At 39.7% G+C, this 6,781-nt stretch overlaps 1 protein-coding gene across 5 annotated transcripts in view; it reads left to right on the top strand.

Moving 5' to 3' along the window:
- NFYC (nuclear transcription factor Y subunit gamma) overlaps positions 1-6,781 on the top strand; it is an 85,613-nt gene that overhangs the window by 31,697 nt on the left and 47,135 nt on the right. The window contains exon 1 of one of the 5 annotated variants that reach the window (XM_045298876.1): positions 1,301-1,407. The exons of the other annotated variants lie outside the window; for them this stretch is intronic. The gene's annotated coding sequence lies outside the window, so the exon portion shown is untranslated. Of the gene's footprint in view, positions 1-1,300; positions 1,408-6,781 lie in introns of those variants that run through there. 5 annotated transcript variants of the gene reach the window in all.

Here is a 6,781-nt window from a genome sequence, read left to right as displayed (position 1 = left end):
ACAATTTACTCTTTTATTACAATCTTAGCTTTACCTCTAGTGAAGTGTTAGAACAAAGGAATTCTGATTTCTTTTAGAGCAATAGCTGCATCATTAAAATAACATTGTCATCATGTTCAAAACATACAGATAGCTACAGTTTCAAAACAGTATGTAATTTAGCCAGATGATCCTTCCTGTAAATGTGCAGCTGTGGAAACATCTCCAACATGAGGTTTGGGCTGAGGCTGTTCTTTTGAACTACAGTGAAAAGACGGACTTTCACCACCAAGTCCTCAGGGAATGAATCCAATGTAGCCGACCTTTCCATCTCCTCTTGGTTGGTGACCAGAAGGTTAAGTCTCAGTCCTGGGAGTGACTGCAGCTTTAACAAGCTTGAACACCTTAAGCTTCCTTGCCTGGGCACTCAGTTTTGAGATGCGTAAGAAATGTCTACTTTCCTCTAGTTCTCCGCCACTATCATGATCCCAATTCTACGTTACAAATCCGGCTAAACCAGAGGATATACACTAGTACAGATGGGAACTGGAAACACAGGCAATCAAGGACAGATGAACCCCTCAGGACCAGTGGTGAGGGTGGAGGGAACATGGGGTAGAAAGGGGGAATTGATTACAAGCATCTCCATATAACCCCCTCCCTGGGGGACAGACAAAAGAAAAGTGGGTGAAGGGAGACATCAGACAGTGTAAGACATGACATAATAATAATAATTTATAAATTATCAAGGGTTCATGAGAGAGGGAGGGGAAAATGAGCTGATACCAAGGGCTCAAATAGAAAGAAAATGCTTTGAGAATGATGATGGCAATAAATGTACAAATGTGCTTGACACAATGGACATATGTGTGGATTGTGATAAGAGTTGTAGGGGCCCCCAATAAAATGATTAAACAAAAAAAATGCCAGCATCCCTTACTTTTTGAAAGTTCACTTTATTCTATTTTCGCTTTTGTAAAAAACTGTATTAGTGCCTATTTTCACTAACTTAAAAAAAAATCCAAGGAGGATTTTCACTTTGATAAAAGTTAAGCAAAACCAACATTCCATGTTTGTCTTGCAGCGAGCTGTTGCAGAGGCAGCACATCCATGAGCAATGGGAGAGGGTCATCGAGGCCTTCCCTAGTAACTACACAGCGTCTCGCATCAAACCACCAGAGTTTTGAACTGTTTCTGTAACACTTTGTTACTGTTACTAAGTGTAACCTGTATGATTTGGTTGGTTATTTTGGGGGTTGTCCTAGACACAGTAAAAAAACCCGTCCTGTTTAATGGTAACTGTCTTCACTTTACACCATAGGATTCGTAGGATTGCTCTATTTTTGGATAGTAGGAGAAACTGGGCAAGGACCCTGCATCTTGGCATTTGGAATACTTTGTCCAGGAGAAAGATCAGGAAACCTAAAGGTAAACGGTTTGCCATGTTCCAGGCTAAGAAAACCTGTACGTTTTAAAAGGTTTTGCTCCTCATATCTATTAAAGTAAGAGAAAAACACCCAGTAACAGACCGTAGTTAATAAGAATCAGGAGATGAGTTGTAGTGTCAGTTCTGTTAGGTAGTCATACACCACTTAGCCATGATGCATTCGTGAAACAAGATGTGGCATGATTTTTACATGTGTGAATACCACAGTGTAGTCTGATTCTTTAAGAATCTCCAGCAAACTTTCTGCCTTAACAATGACTTACTTTTGTGTTTGGCCTTCAACCCACATCATTTGCAATTCTCCTGTCTGATAAGAAGTCCATTAATTTCATTAGCCTTCTAGCTTTCAGTGGTGCTCATCTCTGTAACAGTTTAGAGGATTTTTTTTAGCTGTTGAGGATCATTGTGATTGTTGAGTGTACGGCATGCCTAAATAATGAGAAGTTGAACTCACTGATTTTTCTGCTGCCTTGTTTTAATCTGTGTTTCAATTCCAAATAGTGACTTCTTCATCTCTTGCTGTTCATCTCTTAGCACTGGTTTGGAGCCAGGATACACTTCATGATAATACTTTTGAAAGAAAATTAAATTACAACACTCAAGTGATGCATGAGACACATGATTGGATACTCCTGCCTACGATACTCCCTTACTCATAAGCCACTATGTATTTATGACGACTGTTAATACATGTATTATGGGCTATATATGTACCATACTCTATACACTTGTACGAGGGGGCTTCACCAAGTTCTTGGAGGGAAAATTCCAGTATCTTTTATTTCCATTTTCCATGAACATTTTGAAAGCCCTCTCATATAAAAGAGACATGCCATACATGTGTTGTGTTCACCACACCCCACACCATACTTTTCAATCTGATTTCTGAACAATTATAATCTTATAGGACCACAAATGCATGTGTAGTTAGATGTTAACTGAACATGACTATTCACTAAAACCCATCAAAGCTGTAACCTGTGTAAAGTGGAAATGTGTGAGAGAAGGAAAACAAATATTTCTTCATTACTGGAGAGCACTTGAAAGTGGTTAAGACTGCAACCTTTTCAAAGGCAGAAAACTTGTCAGACCCAGAAAACAAGACAAGCCAGTGAGTTCCTGCTTTCACAGGTTTCACTGTGAATGCCCTGGGACCTCAGGCAAAGCCCCCCAGTCTACCTGGTCTAAGTATCTTTATCTGTCACGTGAGAATATTAGTACTTAGGCCCCTGATCTTTGTGTGAGAAGCAATAGACAATGTGAAGCTACTCTAAAAAGTGTAGCCAAACCAGACTCACTGCCATCGAGTCAATGTTGACCCATAGTGACCCCTTTGTGGGTTTCCAAGACTAACAGTTTATGGGAGTAGAAAGCTGTCATTCTCCTGTGAAGCTGTAGGTGGTTTCGAATTGCTGACCAACTAGTAACTGCAGCCCAATGAGTAACCACTACGTCACCAGGGCTCTTAAAAAGTGGAAAGCAGAGACAAATGAGCAGAACCTAGTTCTTTGGCCTCTTTGAAGTGGTCTTTTTTTTTTTTTTTAAGTGCGCTTTACATTCTCAGTTCCTGGCAACTGTAAACACTGGAGGTGGGTGGGTTGGTTTGGAGGATTTGGGATTTGATTTTTCTTTCCCCTCTTAAAGTAAAAAAACCCAGCAACCCCAAAACAAAAAACATTTCAGTCGGTGATAAAAGGTGCTAAACAGAGGGCAGAATTCACTGTGTGGTGTCCGTGAATCAGCAGAATATGTACAGCCAAATCAATACAGCCAAGCGCTTATTGTCATTCATATAACACCCTGTAGGTTTTTAATTGAGAATTCTCTGACCCCCACAGTTTTTAGACAGATTAAACTCACCAGCACAGTCTTACATTTTCCAGCGGAGCCTATGGTTAGATAATCGTCTGCATTTGTGCTACATCTTCTAAAGTAGAGCAGGTTTTTCTCCATCCCAGCTCCCTTTTTGAATGGCAGTACAAAGGTTACTGTGCTTCTGAGCACTGGTACTTTAGTACGACACAAACATCTGAAAAAAGTGAATTAGGCAATTGTAGAAATAGATTTGATTGGGTGCCAGAGGTTGTTTTTTTGGGAGGGAGACATTACTAGTTACTGATCAGTGAATTGTATACATTGGTGATTTAATTTCTTTACAGCTATACTGTAAAGGCACGTTTCTTTCTCACCAACACCATTCCCCCAAAACCCTTAAGTTTATATCTTGAGATGATCTGAGAAATTCCAGCTTTCCAGAACATGTCTTTTTTATTCCAGCATCTTGGATGGAGGAGCCAGAGCTCTCTTTGGAGCTCAAAACAGAATCTGTTTTGGAGGTGAGAGAGTAGAGTGCTGGGGAGCTGCTCAGATTCTGTCTCCTCTGTCCTCTAACATAAGAAGATCCTTTTGCAAGCAAACGGTCACACCTCCTAGTTTACAGAAACCTGAGGTGTACGAGGAGGCATGTTTTATAATTTAAATGTTTTTGGATTAATCTGAAGGGAAAACCTCTATATATGTACAGATCATTGACATTCCCTGGGATTTAAATTTGGAACATTCCTAGTCATTTCCAGCTCAGCTTTGCTTATTTGAAACTAGTGCATTGATTCAAAATTTAATAGCTTTTAAGGGCTATAAAAAATGATTTCATGTTTATAAAAGAGATGGGAGAAGATCTTTCTCTATTTTAATATGTGCTTCCATGTGTCTGAAACTTGACACTTTAAGAAAACACGTTAAAAGTAAGATAGTCAAAACTAGAAATAGAAAGAAGCCAGCTGGGTCACTTGTACAATATCTAAAGAACGGTTGGTCTTTAGGCTTTATATTGCATCACGGACTGACTATTGGAGCCAGAAAAAGTGTCCTAACCACATCTGAGTCGTGATGATGATATGATGTCATCTAGTATTTGTATGGTGTCCAGTACTTTTTGAGGCCTTCTAACAGGTAGTTTCCTGTTTATGTAAGTTCGTAAACGTATGGCAAGTTTGTAACCAGAGAGCAAGAAGCCCAGGTCCAGTACAATTTCTTTTTTTTAATCCTGTACTTCACTGCCCCCGACTGTTTGCAACTGGGTACTCATTGATGCTGCCGACTGGTCTGGAGACATGCAACCCCAAACCAAACCCAGTGCTGTTAAGGGAGTCTGACTCCTGAAGATCCTGTATAGGATTTCTGTATCGGTGGGTTTGAACTGCCAGCCTTGCAGCTAGCAGTTTAATACCTAACTATAGTGCCACCAGGGATTCTTGGAAACAGGCAGAAAGGGGATGATGAAATGAAAAAGCGTGATGGCATGGAAAGACAACAGAGAAATAAGAAAAAGATAAGTGTTAGGAGAGAGCAGTACCATCTGCATCTTCTCTTCTGTCATTTCCACAGAGATGTAGGTAACAAGTCGATGAGAATGATGTTTTTGACTGAAGATTTGAGTCAGAGATCCAACTCTGAGACTGCTTTTCTGTGTAAACAATTTGAATATACACATACCTTAAACAACAAAAAAATGGGAATAAATGAGTGATACTGAATCAAGGGTAGAATTTTAGAATATTTGCCTAGCTGACTCTACAATTTACTATATTGTGGCTGTGAACAAATAGATGAAGATACTCCATCCTAAGTCTACTTATCTATAAAACAAATAATATTGATAGTTTTATCATTGAGCCCAGTGAAGATCACTTGAGGGTAGTGTATGTTTACAAGCAGTTTGTAAACTTGAAAGCCTTTAAGCTGATACCCTTGAGAACATTATTCAGAATCACGTTTCTCACCTCTCCTAGTGTTCACAAGCATAAGATTCTGCCAGTAACTGGGCAAGGGGTTTTTCTCAGGGTTTTTGGCTCTCACTCAGAAGGGATTTAGTAAGCAAAACGGCTCATTGTTTTAGGGGACAACTTTAATCAGGATACAGGCAGTATTTCTCCAGTGCATATCAGAAGTCCTCTTTAGGCACAGGGCCAATAAAACTTAACGCACTATTCTCCCTGCAAGAATTCATTACTTTTCATTAGCTGGAATGTCAAAGAGATTAACAAATATTTCTATGTGACAGGGGGCAGGCCTAGCTCACTCCTGTGGAAGACTAAGCAGGTGAGGGAGCCACATCACAGCTGTGTGGTCTAAGTCTAGCTTTTCAATCTCATGCTAAGTTTCCCTATCAGTAAATAAGACATAACATTACTTTTGTCATGGAAGGATTTAATGAAATAAAGCACCTGACACACTGCTTTAGAATAAAGCTTAGCAAACTTTTTAAAGGGCCAAATAAAATTTTATATTTTCTCTTGCAACCTAACTCTATTATTGTAGTGTGAATTTGTAGTAGCCATAGAAAATATATAAATGAATAAGGGTCCCTGCGTTCCAATAAAATTGTATTTATTAAAACATACTGTGGACCAGCTTTGGTCTGTGGGCTCTAGTGTGCAGATTCTTGCTTTAGAAGACTTAATGAAAACTTTTGGTTCCTTTCTTAATATAAGGATTCCTGGTACTCAGCTGCTTACCTATAGGCTGATAATTTGAACCTATCACCAGCTCAATAGGAAGAACCTGGCAATCTGCTTCTGTAAAGATTTACAGCTTTGGAAACCCTATCGGAGCCGCTCTGCTATGCTTGTAGGGTTGCTTTGAGTCAAAATGGACTCACTGTCAGTGAGTAGGCTTCTCCAATACAAAATGCAGATTGTGTTCATTACTGTCATAGATGCAAAAGATGTAAGTGTGTGCATCAATGAGGAAATAGGGAGAAAGTGTGTAAAATCAGGTGTTTAAATCTTTTTTGTTTTTTAGTTCAGTTACATTTTTATTTGGAAGTCTCATCTTCCAACTTAGCATTTTCCAACAACCCGGGCAGGGAGAACTTTCCCAGGCTTCACAATCTTTTGCGTAAGCACTGCCTTTGTGGGAGACTGCAGCAGCGTGGCTGCCCTTTTCACATGCTTGCTTTGCCGCCTTTGTTCCTTGGCAGCCCTGAGAGCCTGTTCTTGTTGGGCTTTTCCACTTTCGTGTCTCTGATTCCTCTTGACCATTCTATCAGCAAGAGGTGCACCAGCGACGGCCCTCTGGAATGTGACTGCCTGGCAGTTCTTTTCTTTTGAATATATGTATATGTAAAACGTATTTTATTTAGCATATGAGAGTAAAGAAATTTAACATCAATCTCACATTCAATCTTAAGGAGTCTCAACAATAATGAAAGCCTTTAGGCTGTAATCAATCTTGAAAGCATGAAATGCCATGTTTACAATACATAAAATATACGATGGGGCCTTCCTATGGAAAGGAGGTGGCTTAGCCTGTAAGATGACAAGGTGTCGAAGGGATCAGGTATCAGGCACCAAA

Source organism: Echinops telfairi, unplaced genomic scaffold (genome assembly GCF_000313985.2).
Source record: "Echinops telfairi isolate 266 unplaced genomic scaffold, ASM31398v2 ScPeMD7_7457;HRSCAF=8495, whole genome shotgun sequence".
In the NCBI taxonomy this organism is placed as follows: Eukaryota; Metazoa; Chordata; class Mammalia; order Afrosoricida; family Tenrecidae; genus Echinops; species Echinops telfairi.
This window is presented reverse-complemented; position numbering and strand designations above follow the sequence as displayed.